At 37.9% G+C, this 16,073-nt stretch overlaps 1 long non-coding RNA gene across 1 annotated transcript in view; it reads right to left on the bottom strand.

Annotated features, from left to right (window-relative positions):
* Nucleotides 1–3,146: 3,146 nt before the first annotated feature.
* LOC144761667 (uncharacterized) overlaps nucleotides 3,147–16,073 on the bottom strand; it is a 96,296-nt gene continuing 83,369 nt past the window's right edge. Inside the window, exons 2-3 of the long non-coding RNA XR_013595838.1 lie at nucleotides 4,176–4,561; nucleotides 3,147–3,415 (exon numbers count right to left, since the gene is read on the bottom strand). This is a non-coding gene — a long non-coding RNA (uncharacterized LOC144761667). The remainder of the gene's footprint in view (nucleotides 3,416–4,175; nucleotides 4,562–16,073) is intronic.

A 16,073-nucleotide genomic window follows, 5' to 3' on the forward strand; every position in this document is an offset into this window, starting at 1 on the left:
GGGTGGCCACTCTCTTGGGCATTTGGCGGCCCTTTACTGGAAATCCCTTCCTTTGGAAATGTATCTCATGGAGGACCTTCTTGTGTTCCATAAGCATTTAAAAACATGGCTGTACCCTCTTTATAGGCATTTATGTATAGAGCTTCTCTGCTTGAATCTAGTGCTGGGGGCTCTCCCCTTGGGGATGATGTGGGCACCTGATAAATAAAATAAATAAATAAAATAAAATGTTGTCAAAATAATTCCATTGTATAAGAAGGGGATAGGCACTAAACCATGCAACTACAGAACCATACATCTGATAGAAAGTCTTCAAAAAGTGTTTTGTCACCAAGTCCTTGACAAACTACACCAAAGGATGGAAGAGTGCAAATTACTTTCACATTTCAGGCTGATTTTAGGAAAAATATTAGTACTATTGATAAGTTGTTTAGACTTTCTACTATCCATTGGAAAACTGTGGCTCTAAACAAAGATCACTTACACATGTTGTTTTTTTGGACCTAAAGTCTGCATTCAATATGGTACCATGGAAAAAGCTTTGGGCAGTTATGGACATTGTTTCCTTATTAGTATATTGTCACTATTTATACCACTACACAATGAGAGCTACGTCCAGGTACAGTGGGGCAGCAATTGACTCACTGTATCCCTCTCAAAAAAGGAGTGCGACATGCATGTGTCCTGGTCCAGATCCTATTAACATTGTATTTGAATGATGTATTCGCGTACTTCGGAAATTGCACAATTGATTCTCCAATTCTTGCAGAAAGCAAAGTTCCCACTTTGCTTTTCGCCAGATGTACATCGCTGGTCTCAAAAACACTTAGAGGGCTACCATTGCTAATCAACGGCTATGTGGGGTTTTATACTGAGAAAGGGCTGGAGGTTAACCCCTCAAAAACAAAATATATGACTATAAATTCACACAGTGTTGTGGGGAATATATACGGGAGTAGTACACCATGAAAGGATAACCAAATTTGAGTTTCTGAGCAAAAAACGAATAAATATTATGTCTTGGGAAAAACACATAAATAAGAGTTGTTTAAAACTCCAGCAGAGTATTTTGGAGATCCTTGGACTCTGTAAAGCATCAAACACTAGATCAGTGCCACCAACTCGTAACATCTACAGTGTAGAAGCCTTATGAGGTACACTTTATGGAGCTCAACTATGGAGTTTATTGCAGTCTGGTGTCCTTATTACGATTGATAATAAATGTTTACGATCCTGGATCAATTTGTCCTAGAGTACCCCATTGCACTCACTTTTTCTGGACCTAGGGTTGAAGAACCTACTGTCCAAGTTAATATATCTGTACTGACCGAGGATGTGGTACACCCTGGAATTAGAACCTTACTGTTCGGCCTTGGGAAAGATAATTTGCCTTGATGAGCAATGCAAAAACTCTTGGATCAGGAATGTGCATTCAATTATTGTAATGATTGGTTTGGAAAAGAAGCGTAAAGACTTTAACCAAAGAAAAACTAAAGGAATGATACTAGGCTCATGTATTCGAGAAAGAAATGACCAACTGCCAACATAGGTCCTTAACTGCAGCTTTTATGGACATCAAATGTATTAGTTCCTAAGAACGTTATTTCAATGTTATCACTCTTGTTTGTCTATAACCTGTCTGATTTGTAACTCTTCAGTTGAATCAATGACCCACTTACTGTTTTTTTGTCCATCTTACAAAGGTCTTAGGAATATGTGGGTAATCCCAATTTTCTGTATAAATGGGGAAACCCATTTTTTAGTGACATTAAGGAGTTTGAGATTTGATACACAGAAAATTATTTTATACAATCTATCAGTATATCTTTATTGCTCTTGGTGTAGAAGGAGGCATTTTTTAAAAGGATGGCAGTAGTAGAATCTTGCTAAGAACTAGTAGTAGAAAATATGGGGCACATGCATCAATGTTCCGTTTTGCGAATCGTTATTTGCGAATTTTAAGGAATCGCATTTTGCGATTCGCAAAACGGAATGCATCATCATTTTTGCATTTTTTTAAGGAATCGCTATTTTTCGCTATTTATTGCGAATTCGCTTTTGAAGAGCGAATTTTAATGCGATTCCTTATTTTGCGAATTCGCAAAAAATTCGCAAAATTGCGAATTTGCATGATGCATTTCAATGAGGACACACCCAGGAAGCCTACACTAATTGAAAGCACCTGAGAGACAGTTTGAACTAGGGAGTGGCAGTTGATCAGTACTGCTTTCTTTGCTGAACCTGAGGGACTGTTTTGTGAGTGCTGCTGCAGAGGGAGAAATGGAATCAGAAGGTGGAAGTCAAGACCAACATCCAAGAAAAAGAAAGATTAAGTTTAGTGAGCAGGAGTTGCAGATATTAATAGAGGAGGTTGCTGAAAGGCAAGAGGAGCTTTTTGGGAAATTATCTTTGAAGGTTCCAGAAGCAGTGAAAAGGAAACATTGGCTGGCCATCCAAGCCAAGGTAAATGCTGTGGGGGTTGCCCACAGAGACATCACCAACCTGCAGAAAAGGTGGTATGATTTACGCTCACGCGCAAAAGAAAGGATTGCGACAAGGATAAAAAGTGCGAAAAAAACTGGTGGAGGCCCTCCAAAGGACATACCTACTACCCCCCTTGAGGATTTGGTTGAGGGGACGCTTGTGACTGAAGCTGTGATTGGAGTCATTCAGATTGACACATCTGAGCATGCTGGCACTTCACAAGGTATGTGTACATTGTAAATAGCTCATGTTTTATTTTTCCAGCCCTTTGTTGTGCTTGATGTCATTAGACATATTTAATCCCTTTTTAACATCCCTTTAAGAGTAGGACACTTTCTCATTTTGGCTTTGAAAAAGGCATTTAATCAAATGAAGCAGTGCATCATGGGAAATGTAGTTTTTCCTAAAAAATGTTATACACATGTAAAATTCTCAAACATGAAAAAATGACTGGAAACATCACATAAATAAAAATAAACATGCTTGTTTTCAAAAAAATGTAATAATGTAGACAAGTGCAAAGCAATATACATTAACTCAAGTAATTTGAAAACATACATATAATACATAGAATTTTTCATTTGTAGATAATGAGAAAGAAACTGAAATATATGTCTCAGAGGAAAACAACAAGGAATCTGAGAACACATGTGAGCCACAGTCCAAATCATTTTCTACTCCTGATAATAATTTGCAAATTAGGAAGAGAGTGCGACAGCTTCTGGACTCAGACATTGAGGAAGAAAATATTGTCACTGAAGTCACAAAACAAACTGCAGCAATCCCAGACAACACTGAAAAACAGTCATGTCAGCGCAAAAGACTTCAAAAATTCATAAGGAGAAAGCCAAGGTCCACAGTCCAAAGAGACTCCTTAGATGATAGCACCCATGCCAATGTTGTAGAGGTTAAATTATTGAAAGTGCAGCGTCTGCAAGGGAAGGACATGAGAATCATGAAGGGGAAACTCAGTGATATCAATGAAAATGTAATTTCTATGAACAAAAATCTAACTAAACTAACAAAAGTGATTGAATCTGCACAAAAGGCCTCATTTCACAATTTGACCGCATAGCTACTGCTTTGGAGAACATCACTCAGGGAATGGAAAGCCAGAGAATTGCAAATTGCAATAGACATATGAGGTCAATTGCAGGCATGCATACATATGCCAGGGCATTAAACAGAGTTACATGCAGCAATGCAAGAGTAATGAAAAATACAATTTCCATGCAAAAGGCCATCCAGCAATGTTGTGATGTACTCTGTGATGGTATGATGACCATGAAAAGTGCTGCAACTGACATGCAGTCTAAAGATAATTTTCTTAAACTTGATGAAGGGGGGGCAAATGTAGATAATAAAGCCAGCAAAGAAATAATAAAACCTAAAGATTTGCCTGACCGCCGTAGTGCAAGAGGTCTACATATGACTGCAGGAAATTGTACAAAATCTGAAAATGTCAAAACCAGAGCATTAGGTTTGCGTGGTAGAAAGAAATAAGTTGCAATTAAAAATACATAATGGTGCTTTGATTTCATTATTTTGTCTAATTCACACCTTCACTGATTGCACTTTGTATTCTTTTACTCATAACATTGTAAGCAATATTATACTTAGAAGTGCCATGCTCTACCATCGTTTGTGATCTGTTTAACAAAAGTAAGACAAAGACATTACATTAAACTCACCTTTGGTTAAAAATAGTGTTGAGTGATTTCTGCCCTTCTTCTCCTCCCTTCTGCTGCGTCAGGTCCATGCAATCTGTGCTGAGGTTGTGGAGGCTGATTGTCAATATTTGGCAGCATATCCTCCATATCAAGTTCAAGGCCTCTCCTAGTAGCTATGTTGTGGAGGATAGCACAAGTTGCAACAATTTTGCAGCAGACATCTGGAAGGTATTGCAATGCACCACCTGTCATATGGAGTACCCTAAACCTAGACTTCATGACACCAAAAGTCCTCTCAATGATACTGCGGGTTGAGATGTGGGCATGGTTGTATTGCTGTTCTTTGTGGGTATTTGGAGTCAGATAAGGTGTGAGAATGTATGATCTCAAACCATATGCACTATCACCTAAGTCAAAAAAATACATGTTGAAAATGAGTAACAATTACATGCAAGAGCATGACATTTAAAAACATCTCATATTTTAAGATTTAATTTCCCTAGTAAATATCCATCTCCAAATTCTCCAGCAAGCAAGCGAGCATGGATGGCACTGTGTTTAAAAATGTAGGAGTCATGAGCACTCCCTGGATAACTTGCAACTAAATCAGTGATAATTCCTTTAGCATTGCAGACTGTTTGAATATTTAAAGAATGATAATTTTTCCTGTTTCTAAAAATGTATTCATTGGCAGAAGGGGGACAAATGGGAACATGAGTTCCATCTATACATCCTATTACATGTGGAAAATGTGCCATGTTGTAGAAGTCTAATTTAGTCTGCAGTAACTCCTGCTGAGTTGTAGGGAATCTTATGTGATGGTTTATTCTCTATAGCATTGCATTTAGAAAGTCTCTAAAAAACTCTGGACAATGCACTCTGTGACACCCCCCCAGCAACAGCTATTACACCTTGAAAGGAGCCAGAGGCTAGTAGATGAAGACAACATAACACCTGTACATGGGTGGGTATAGCTTGAGTCCTAGCTGTTTGCCTCTGCAATATGGGGTCAAGTTCTGCTATCAGATCTAAAATAGAGTCTACATTAAGCCTATACTTGTCATATATGTCTGCCTGTGTCTGCCCAAGCAAAGTGATGCGCAATCTAAAGATTCTTTCACTCAGTACTCTTCGCCTCCTCCCTGCTGCTCTCAAACGCAACCTACGTGCCATCACAATTGCTGCTGCCATCCTGGAAGAGTTCCAGAGGGTCTGTAAGAGCCCTTTTATAGTTGCCTGATCAATTGCACATGTTTCATTTTTTTAGAAAAAATTAGCACCTGCTCACACTTCTTAATTTAGGAATTCCTAATAGCGATTTCTACTTAATTCGCAAATTGCGAATTTTCATGCATACCGTTTTTCGCAAATATTTTAAGAATTCCTTACATTTGCGAATTTTATGCGACTCACAAACCCGATTGCGAGTAAATAAGGAATCGCAAACTATATTGCGATTCCTTAACATGGAAAAATTTGATGCATACCAAAAACAGAAATTGCATTCGCAAACGGCTAATTTTAGCGATTCGCACTGTTTGCGAATGCAATTTCTGTTGATGCATGTGCCCCTATATGTGACTTGTATGAATTAGGAAGAGCATAAGGTTTTCGTTCACACCAATGGGTAGCAGAGTGAACTTAGTTAAATCCACCAAAACTTGAAAGTGAAAGACAGGGTTTTTTTAGTCCAGCAGAACCCCACCCAATACTTAGTTGAAGTGGCGCCAATGCTTTTGGGTTACTTACTGCCCTAAAGCAGGGATTCACGGACACAAGATGTTCTAAGAGAAAAACACTTTAACTAAAAAGCATGTATTATTTCAACAGGTACACCCTGTTGCTCAACATATCTTAAATAACCACAAATAAAACAATGAAAACAGCACAACTGCACATTGCAAGCCACGGTTGCTGAAGGTTGTACAGTGAGGGAATCTAGAATAACAGATTCTGAAGTAGCTGACCAAGAACAACCTAGCACAAGTCAGGAAGACTGTATACCAGTGGTTGACATACCAGATGTGATCATTAAACCGAGAATAGAACAAGATTAGAAAGGCAAGAAACTAGAGAGGACCAGACAGGTGTAGAAGAACAAGCACAGGAAAATGAAAATGAGATTGTTGGAGACCCTGAGCAGGATCAGGTATAAGGAAAGAAAATTATACTCAGACAGAGGTGAACCAAAATATTCACAGATCTGAGGAGGGACAGATAGGCTTAGAAGAACACGTTCAGTTTGCAGACAAGCCAAGTGCAATAAGACCTGAGCAGGGCCAGTTAGGAAAAGAAGAACACATTCTGGAAGAAGAACAAATTGAAGTAAGACCTGAACAGGATCAGATAGAGGAAAAAGAACACTTTCAGACGAATGGTGTCACAATAATAAGCCCTGAACAAGGACAGATAGAAAGGGATTCAGAAGATGAAGAAAATCCAATTGTGGCACAACATAACGAAAATAAAAGAACACTCGAGAGAGACGAGGTAAGTGAAAGTGCAGTCCAAGCCAAAAAGGTCAGAAAGGGTGATAACTGGCCAGGTGGTGTCAAAATATTAAAATATCACTTAAAGACAATAAGTGAGGAACCTGAACAAGTGAATGAAATCACTAGTCAGTCAGGACAGTTAATTCAAAAACCTCGACGAAGGAGTCAAAGACTAAAAATCTTGAATAATAAATTCAAAGGCCCTGAATCAACCTGTGTGATTCTTGAAGAACTTGGGAATCTATATTTAAATGAAAGAAGTGACGAAGAAATAATTGCAGGACAGATAGACAAAGGAGAAGTGAGACCTCCTTGAACCAATAAAAGAAATGAAAAACTTCGAAAAATAAAGTGAAGAAAGAAGAGAAATCTTCTTGGACTAAAATGGCTGAGGATAAAGTTGCTAGAAGACCAAAAGGAAATTGTTTAATGATATGTTGTAGAATCTGTATATGTAGCATGCTGTTAGTGATTGTAGTTTGGTTAATTTTAACAATAGCAGTTCCTTATTTCATGAAAGTAGAAAAGAAAAATAATACTGACACTAATGGAAAGTTAGCTAACATAAAAGGAGGTAGAATAGAATTAGAACCACCAGATGATTTAGAAATACATCACACTGTGACAAATAATGACACTGCTTCAAATATATTCACCAAGTTAGTGTTTCAGTATGTAGACACTATGGAAATTAGTGATTGTTATGTATGTAAAATTGCCAGCTTCAGTAGCGGAAGGTGTCACATATCACCATTTACCGTTAACATATGGCATTTCATGGAGTGTATTAACAAGTTTGTTTTATAAAACAGCAAAGTTCCAATATTATTATTCAAAGTTAGATGTGATATTTCCAGAGGTTTCTATTCGAAAGAATATGAATCCAGTACTTAGTAATCAAGCTGCACAGTTTATGGGTGAATTTTTCTTAACACAAAAGACAATAGATATAGCAGAAGCACACAAGAATAACTTAACTTGCTCATTAAGAGAAGAAAATATATTTTTGAATTTAGTTGAAGAAAGGAGACAGGACATTCAGGAGAAAGCTTCTGAACAGAAAAGCCATACTCCATCATGGGCTGAGAAGGAAGGAATTTATACACCTGGCAAGACTCATGCTGCGATGTCTCTAGATTTCGAAAAGAATGGGAAGATCTGTCTCCATAGAATAAAGACTGACTATAATAACGTATTTATTGGTTCCAGAGAATGTGAACATAACTTTTTGATTCTCGGAGGTTGGGGACTACAAGGGGGAACTGATCCAGTATGTCCTGGAGTTTATTATGTATGTGGGAATAAAGCTTTATTTAAGATACATGCACAATGGTATGGGAGATGCTATTTTGGAATAGTATTACCTAAAGTTTACCATGTGAAAAGAATCACTGGAAGCAATGAAAATTATAAAGGACTAATCCGTCATAAAAGAGCTAGTTTTTCAGAAATAGTAGGTGACATATTCAGTGCAATGATACCTTCAGTGGGAGTAATTCTGAATTCACGTAGAATGTGTCAATTATCCACAGTAGTTGATTGCTTATCTACTGTTACTTCTGGAGGTTTCCTAATGATCAATACAGAAATGGTTGCAATTTGATCAATGGTTTAACAAAATCAACTTGCTCTTGATATATTATTGACAAAAGAGGGTGGAGTCTGTAAAATGCTGAAGGTGCAACATTGTTGCACTTATATTCCGGATAAAAGTGTAGAAATTCTTTCGAAAAAAATGGGAAGATTTGTCTCCATAGATTAAAGACTGACTATAATAACGTATTTATTGGTTCCAGTGAATGTGAACATAACTTTTTGATTCTCGGAGGTTGGGGACTACAAGGGAGAACTGATCCAGTATTTCCTGGAGTTTATTATGTATGTGGGAATAAAGCTTATTTTAAGATACCTGCACGATGGTATGGGAGTTGCTATTTTGGAATAGTATTCCCTAAAGTTTACCATGTGAAAAGAATCACCAGAAGCAATGAAAACTATAAAGGACTAATCCGTCATAAAAGAGCCAGTTTTTCAAAAATAGTAGGTGACATATTTAGTGCATTGATTCCTTCTTTTTTTTTGTTTTTTTTGTTTTATTAACAGCACATAGTGAAGCTCAAGAAAAAAACAGTATACCATCAAAATTTATACATAATACTTATACAGAAAGGCATATAATACTAAAAAAAAAAAAAAAAAAACAGAATATATACATAAATTCATAGGATATAAAAAGAAGTACATTCCCCACAAAGAAATTATTAAATAAAGTTGCCCCACATTTTCTGATAGTTGAGCATAGCCCTGGTACCCCTAATACGGGCTAATCCTGCTTCCATATTGTGAATTTCATTAACCAGAGACCACCACTGCATAATCTGCGGTGGCTGTGGTGAAATCCATGCCCGAGCTATAGTAAGTTTGGCACAGGATAACAGAATAGTAATTAAAGCTTTTTGAGGTAACGTAGTACTGTGTATATCTAAAAGTAGACTTGAAGCTGATAATACTGGTGGTTTTATTAATTTAAGCTTCAAAGCTTTATCCAAGTTAAGCCAAAAATCTTTCAGTTGCGGGCAAGAAAATAACATGTGTACTATATTAGCACCAACTGTATCACATTTGGGGTATTTAGTATGATCAGTATATAATGGATTTGAAGACCATTTAAGAATCACTTCCGGGGTATGGTATAATAAACAAGATGTTTTAAACTGTTGCAGTCGAAGGCTGGCTGAATGAACCAAACTGTTAATTTTAGAAAGAGAGTGAGAGATCTGATCCGAATTGATCATCAATCCGAGTTTAGAGCTCCACTTCTCCGCTAATTTGGAGCAATCTTGTTTTATATAAGAAGTTAAACAGTTATAGCCAGTGCTTATTAGCGATTTGGTTTTAGATGAATAAAGGCAATCCCAAATATCAGATTCTGAGACAGTTAATATTTTCATCCGACGTATCAGATAATCATGTACCTGAATATATTTGAACCTCATAGAATCCGTAAGATGGTACAAACGTTTTAAAGTCTCAAAATCTAGAAAGCCATAAGCACCATACATGTCCCCTAAGGTTAGAATATCATAGGTTGCCCAAACACTAGCCCTACTATCATTAAATATCGCCGGAAGTCCTGGGTTATCCCAAAGCCTCAATTTTGAGTGAAAGAAAGAGGTCTTACAAAACACATCATACCAAACCAGATTTAAGCAGTATCAGTGTCTTAAATTTGACTCTTTTGTAAAACTTTGGGTCATTCAGTCTAAGGAGAAACATTCTTGCTTCCAGATTCAGCATTATAGTATGGAAAAAGTAAGTTTTAAGCTCAGGGTTAAGTAGGGAACGAAGGCGGCCTATAAAAGTTGCCCAAAAATAAAGTTTAAAGTCGGGGAAGCAAAGACCACCCATATCAGTTGATCCTTTTAATGAAGATAAGCTTTTTCGAGCTTTCTTATAACCCCAAATAAAGCTACTGAAAATTCCATCTAACTTTTTGAAAAAAATATTGTTAAGTGCCAAAGGGATAGAACGGAAAAGATAAAGAAATTTCGGCAACATTTTCATTTTAATTAAGTTTATTCTGCTTATGATGTTTAATGGTATTTTATGCCATTTTTTAAGAAGCTGTTTATTTGATTTAACCAGCACATCATAGTTAATGGGAATTATGTCATTAATCTTGGATGAAATTTTTACCCCCAGATAGTTAGCAGCCCTACAAACCCCCATAATTCCCCCCGGTAGTTTATAGTTGGCCACTAACTGAGTTTTATTCGTATTTAATTTGTAGCCAGAAACTTTGCCGAATTTTTCTGCTTCGACCATAATACCCTCTAATGCTGTTATGACATTTGATGAGTAGATTGCAATATCGTCCGCATAAGCGGTGATTTTCAAGCTGTGGGGTCCAAAGCTAAATGGGATTATCTTGGGCTGAGCCAGGAGTGCAGATAGAAATGGTTCCATAGAGATTGAGAAAAGCAAAGGTGATAGCGGGCACCCCTGGCGAGTGCCCCGTGCTATGGAGAAAGTAGAGGATAGTAGACCTGAGTAGCTGATTTTAGCCATAGGTTGGTCATATAAGGCCCGAATCCAGCTAACTATATTGGCCCTTAGACCGATAAAAGACAAAACCGACCACAGATAATCCCACCCCACTCGGTCAAAAGCCTTTTCAGCGTCTAATAAAATCATACCGAGTGGGGAGTTTTCAGTTTCGGCAATGTCAAAGGCTGTGATAGCTGTGTTGATGTGAGTTGTTGTGTCTCTGCCCAGTACAAAACCGTGCTGTTGTTCATTAACAATCCCAGGGAGAATCAGGGCGAACCTGTTTGCCAACACTTTGGCGAATATTTTCGCATCAGATTTGATTAAAGAAATAGGCCTATACGACCCACATTCCTCCGCTGGTTTATCTTTTTTTAAAAAAAAGATTATTTTCGTAATATTCCAAGAATTCGGGGCCTTCCCAGTCAACCCGATATGCTGTGTTACAAGGAGAAAAAGAAGTAATATTTCCTCAATGCACATTTTGTATATTTCCAGCGGGATTGAGTCCTCCCCTGAAGCTTTCCCTGTTGGCAGAGATATGATAGCATGTCTCAGTTCCATCTCAGTGATATCATCCGAAAGAGTTTCCAAGCCTGGAAAATTAAATTTTTCCTTAAAGTTACTTTCTAAATATTTTAATATATTAGATATAAGGGGTTGATTCTCCGGAGTATAAAGGGTGCTATAATAATCTCTGAATTGAGACAAGATCTGCACGGGTTGATTATACAGAATTTGTTTGGGGCCTTTTATACATTTAATACGGGTCTAGGCTCTGTCATCTGCCACTTTATACGCCAGTAACTTACCGATCTTATCCCCTCCTTCATAGAACTGAATTTTAGTCTTAAGCATTTTGGCACAGTTTTTTTCCATTAAAAAACTTTTTAGATTCGATTTTAACGATCCCAATTTTAGTTCTATTTCTAGAACATTAGTAGATTGTAAACAAAGTGCCTTAACCAATAAGATTTCATACTCCCTAATATCTGCTATTAATTTGTTATTCTCTTTGCGACGTTCATAGTTCTGTTTAAAAATGTATTGTTGCGCATGACCTCTGATACTGGCCTTACATGTATCCCAAACACAAATATGAGAAGCAGTATGAAGATTTAATTTAATAAATTCACACAGATGGAGCTTAAGTTGAGAGATATAAACTGTGTCAGTCAATAGGTAGCGAGGGAACGAGAACAATCTGAAATTATTTTGACCGTCATCATAACTATAAGTTAGTAGAATAGGGTTATGATCCGAGGACACCCGGGGGCAAATTTCCATAATACTATTCTGAATGACTTGATCCGTTGCCCAGGCCATATCAATCCGCGTGCAGAGTTTATGGGGAGCTGAATAAAACGTATGACCTGGGATAGCAGGGTAAAGAGAGCGCCATACATCCTTAACATTATGTACCCTGCTTAAATCTAAAATAGCAGCCCTGACTTTATGCATACGTTGACGAGTCCCCGGTCTAGTGGTGTCCTGTTTGTAATCAATAATGCAATTGAAATCCCCCATCATGATTAGCTCCCTCTCCCAGCCCAATAATTCCATATTTAATTCATCAAAAACAAAAGCTTCATCTCTATTGGAGCCATAGACTCCACATAGTACATATTTACTATTACCAATGCAAACTTGCGCAATCACCCATCGACCCAATTTATCAGTGCCAGATCTGGTTATTTCCATTTTAGATCTTTTATCTTGTAGTATGGCAACCCCTCTGAGAGAAACCAATTGAGAAGAGCAGACTACGACCTCATAGCCCAGCTGATTAAGTAGTTTTCTATCTTTATACGAAATATGTGTCTCAGATAGGAAAATTAGCTGAGGGTTATAAAGCCTAAATTCTTCGGATATAAGTCTTCTTTTATTCCTATTATTTAGGCCGGCTACGTTCCATGCAAGACATTTTAAAGTATGCATTTTGGTATATAATCTAAGTACGTTTTGCCAAACTGTATATTATAAAGGAATGAAAATAAACAAAAAAAACAGTGATACCATCCTTTCAAGTGTAAACTTTTATCACAATGTGCTGAATTTTAAGAAATTTTAGCCCCTCCTATACCACCCACCCCTCGGAGAACCTGGGCCCACCCCCCACCCCCCCTCTCCCTCAGCCCAGAACCAGAGGGAGCCCCTTCCATTTCTGCTGCCATTAAAGGGGCAGCATAGAACACAGACGCACCGGGGCTAACCGACCACCCATTCCTGCTTTTTTTCCCCTTTTTTTTTTCCCTCCACCCCCTAACCAGTATCTCTTCCCTTTCCTCTTTTTGCTTTTCTTTAAGCTCCTCCTTCCCCCCCGAGTGCTAGTGAACACACAGAAAATACACCAAAAAAAAGTCATTTATACATATAGTAGACCCTCATTTTTATCTTCAGCCCAGCCATTAGCTCAAATTTGATAGCATACTCTGTGCCTCTTTCTCATCCAAAAAATAATAGGTGTGAGCACCTTTGATAACTTTGAGACGGGCAGGCTCTTGCAAAAATGCTTGCCCCCCAATAGCTTTGAAGGGGTCAATACATTTTTTAGTCTCCATCTCCTGTCCATCGTATGTTTGCTCAAGTCTGAGCGAACAAATAAAGACATATTCTCATATTTAATAGGAGAATTGGGGCGTGCTTTGAGTGCTACTGCCTCTCTCAGGAGAAAATTCCCAAAATAGATTATGAAGGGCCTAGGGTATTTACTGTCCTTCTTCTTCTGAAATGGGGGGAGACGATGGGCTCTCTGGACCTGGGAGTCCCAGTCCCAGTCAGCTAGATCAGGTAGAGCTTTGCTAAGTAGTGCCACCACATATGCCTTTGCGTCTGACCCCTCCAAACCCTCCGATACACCAAAGAGTCTCAAGTTTGATCGGCGTTGGCGATTTTCCAAGTCCTCGACCTTCAGCTGTAATGCCAGAATCTGGCTCTCATGATCCTTTAGTGAAGTCTCAGTGTGGGCTGAACTTTCTTCAATACCAACTACTCTTTGTTGAAGATTTTCTATCTCCTTCGATATCCCACTTAACTTGGAGGTCAATTCAGTCAATGAGCTCTGAAGTTTGGTATATCTGCTCGATGGTATGGGAGTTGCTATTTTGGAATAGTATTCCCTAAAGTTTACCATGTGAAAAGAATCACCGGAAGCAATGAACACTATAAAGGACTAATCCGTCATAAAAGAGCCAGTTTTTCAAAAATAGTAGGTGACTTATTTAGTGCATTGATACCTTCAGTGGGAAAAATTCTGAATTCACGTAGAATTTGTCAATTATCCACAGTAGTTGATCGCTTATGGACTGTTACTGCTGGAGGTTTCCTATTGATCAATACAGAAATGGTTGCAATTAGATATTTGGTTTTACAAAATCGACTTGCTCTTAATATATTATTGGCAAAAGAGGGCGGAGTCTGTAAAATGCTGAAGGTGCAACATTGTTGCACTTATATTCCAGATAAAAGTGTGGAAATTGGAGGATACATTAAAAATATCTCAACATTGGACGAAGGTTTGAAACCACTGGAAGTTGATAATGTTTGAAAGAAATTAACAAATAGCATAACATCGATAGGGTCTTGGTTTGCTTATATAGGTAAGGGGATTGTAGACCAAATAATACTATCTATACTTTGAGTAACAACACTAGCTTTAGTAATAATGACGGTGCAAATGTTGTAGGAAGAGAAAAAGATACGAAGTAAATAAAAAGGGAAAGAAAGGAAAATATGAAGTGTTTCAGCTCAAAGAAATGAAAGGCGAATTGTATAAGAAAATGAAAAATTTTAAAGATAAAAATAAAGAGGGAAATGAAAAGACAGGAAAGGGAATTGAGCTGTATTAAATTTGACAACTGATTAGTATGGGTAGTTTTGTGATGGCACAAATGCCATCGGAGAGGGGATTGATGGAGAAAGGACTCGTATAAAATGTTATCACTAATACAAATCAAATGTTCTGGGAGAAGCTATTGAGCTGAAGGGAGCAAGGTTTACTAGATTTGTATGAGTACAAGTTCTAATTCTGTAAACATCCCATAATCCCGATCTTGTACTTACTCCCCAAAATTCACAAAAGCACCGCTAATCCCCGGGGCAGACCAATAGTGTCCTCTATAGACGCACTTTTAGAAAATACATCTAAGTATGTGAACTTCTTTAACCGACCCTTTGTAAGCTCCCTACCTTCCCACATTCAGGACATCAATGATTTTATGAACAGGATAGATGGAATATCTTAGGAGCCTAACCTCTCAACACAGGCAGCTTATACACCTGCACCAGTCATAGGGCAGATGTAGAAGCATGAAGAGACTTTCCTTAAAGCAAGATCCCTTTCACATCTATTACACAATGAAAGGGTCATTGAGAGGATTGAAATTTGCTTAAAAACTATTTCTTCATATTTGACAGCAAATACTTCAGACAAAGGCAGGGGACTGCCATGGGGACATGCTTTTCCCCTAGCTTTGTAAATCTGTTCCTAGGATGGTGGGAGGAGCAGGTGGTGGATCCCAAGGAAACTTTCAGTGAATACGTGGTGTTATAGTTCTGCTTCATCGGCGATCTTTCCATTATTTGGAAGGGAAGAAGGGATGAAGCACTCAGATTTGTGTCTACACAGAAACAAAAAAGTGAAGAATGACTTTATTGTGTAGTTAATTAAAAAAAGATTACAATTTTAACATAAAATACATCAAGTGTGACAACATTCTTGTTTACATGTTGAATTGTTCAAAGTTGCAGGTTCGTTCGATCTTCCTAACAGAATCAAAATGAACTGAATCGAAAATCTACATGTGAGATGATTACCTTCCTGGATGTAACAGTCAGAGTAGGGAATAATGGGGTTACTACCTATTTACAAAGAAAGAGCACAGCTGGCAATACGGTATTTCACACCAATAGCAGTCCTTCTAGAGCTCTCATTCAAAGCATCCCATATGGGGACCTACTCAGAGCTAGAGGAAAATGTAGTACTGAGGAGGGTTTTCTAAAATAAAGTGAGATGAAGCAGAAAAGGTTCAGGGAAATGGGATAGCCTGAGAATACCTTACAGACAGCCCTTGAAAAAGCTAAAGGAACACCTAGATAATAACTACTCATTCCAAAACCACAGGGGGTCTGGTTAAGAACATTGAACCTATCAGATGCATCACCACATACAATAACAAATCCATGGAGGTTAATAAAATTCTTGGGGAACACTGGAAAATTCTTTACAAGGAGGAAAGTCTCAGGGGGGTACTTACTACACACCCCCAAGTCACCTATAGCCCCGGTACTAGTCTCGGGGAAACACTGTCGAACAATAACATACAAAGTGTCAGAACTTGACTAATGAATACTAGGAAAGGTTTCCTACTTTGCAGAAAAC

This window comes from Lissotriton helveticus, chromosome 6, assembly GCF_964261635.1.
Source record: "Lissotriton helveticus chromosome 6, aLisHel1.1, whole genome shotgun sequence".
NCBI classification, from domain to species: domain Eukaryota; kingdom Metazoa; phylum Chordata; class Amphibia; order Caudata; family Salamandridae; genus Lissotriton; species Lissotriton helveticus.